The following is a 1,957-nucleotide window of genomic DNA, read 5'->3' as shown; positions in this document are numbered from 1 at the left end:
TTGGTTTTGGGCTTGTCAGTCTCATTATTGTCCGCCTTAAAGAGAAGACTAGTCGCTTTATTTTAGAACCCCTTAGGACACTTCAGGGCAAGCTCATGAATTTTAACATTTCAGGGAGGAAATTAACTGAAGAGCTAAGGTTTAAGAAATATGATTTCCACTTTCCAATTATAGCCTACCTCAAAGCAGAAATACCATATTAATGATTCGGTACATAGGAAAGTGTTTACCTAAACTGAGAAGACCTAATGGAAATTTTAATTCCAAATCTCTTAGTGCTAAAACACAATCACCCAGCTAGTGGTTATTCCTGTTCAATCTTAGAAAGCGGTGTGTGAGGGACGGTGCATATTCCATTGTTGTGGTCAGAGGAAGACTAAAAAACATCTTTATGTTCTCTTTGGCTTGATCGCAATTGACCGGTACCATAATGTAGGATGGAGCCAGAGAGGAGTGTGGCTGGGCAGTACCTGCAGTCCGGGAATGTCAGTGTGTCCATCCATCCAATGTTACTTTTTGCACATCAGTGTTTACTAGTTGATGCGGACTGTTTTTTTTTTCTTCAATTAGGGCTACCCCACAATGGTAATGCTTGTTTGTAATATATTGACCAAAGTACACCGTTACTGTTATTTTCTATTGGCTGTTCTACACTTTTTCAAATTGTAACATTGTTATTTAATGAATGGTAAGTGGCCAGTTCTCTCTTCTGATGGTCACTTTCCCTTCTGGATTTGATGTTGAAATGTAACAGTTTTCACCAGCTATTTCTCAGTCTCTGCACTAAAGCAACATGATGGCCACCAGGTCATCCAAAACGAGTTATTTATTGTGGGGAATTCAATGCATCAGGTTAGGAAGTGCCCTCAGATGGTCAGGTTACGGTCTGTACTTCTTTTAATCACAATGTAAGAGGGTAAAGGTCAGCTGTTCTGTAGCTTTGGAGTGGAAAGTGGACACTGGATAAATGTTCTCTTCAATTTAGAAATAAGATGTATTTATATGTGCATGTACAAGTATTGTTAGGTGGAGAGACTGTAGGCATTTCCCAGTTAAGGGTGAACATAATTCTCAGACGACAACTTTATGCTGCAACGCGATCTGATGAGAAATTAAAACAATCATTTTGTACAGATATGTACATTTCCAACAGAGGGCATATTTTGAATCACCTACTCAAGTGGAACCATTGTGGAGGAAGGACATAGTTTAATTAGCAGGGTAGACTGTTGCCATAAGCAGACTTCACCTCCAATCTTGATTAACCAAACCAGGCTCTTTGAGTCAACTTCTCTAAGCCATTTTAATACACTGAGATCTAACTTTGTGACAAGTGAAGTTTGCTTGTATTGCTTCTTGTCCGTGAAGGGGCCTTAGCATATTGTGCTTGTCATTGAACCTTTTCCAGTAACGTACATTGTGTCTGCTGCCCTTTGCAATATATCTCATTCTTGCTGTGTGTAGAAACGAGTGACTCAGTAAGACATGTGGGCTGGTAGATTGAATATACCTCAAGAGTCAGGTTAAGAGTAACAACTGTTGACAACTCATGTTGGAGCCTACATAGTCAACATTCTTTGTCTATAGTTAAATCTTGATTTTCTTGCTAACTTTTTGGGTATCTACTATACCGGACATAAAGAATTATGTACATATGCTTGTTAATGGAATAAACTTAATTGAATTAAAAACAAGTTTACTTTGAACATTAATTCCTTCCTTGGACTCATGACCTTGACAATTTGAATGTCAAAGCTAAAATCCTAAATTGCTACATTAATGATCTACACCTCATGAGCTTAGTTCAACTGTCATACCCCATCAGATCATAAGCTTGATTCACCTCAATGTTAATACTGTGTGTTTACATAGGTTTGCCTCAACATGGTTAACTATCATTTTGATATCGTGGATGGTCAGTTCTTGCATCTATAGCTCAGCTAAAGAATTTGAGTGG

Source organism: Oncorhynchus clarkii, chromosome 1 (genome assembly GCF_045791955.1).
Source record: "Oncorhynchus clarkii lewisi isolate Uvic-CL-2024 chromosome 1, UVic_Ocla_1.0, whole genome shotgun sequence".
NCBI lineage: Eukaryota > Metazoa > Chordata > Actinopteri > Salmoniformes > Salmonidae > Oncorhynchus > Oncorhynchus clarkii.
Note: the sequence above shows the minus strand (reverse complement) of the source record.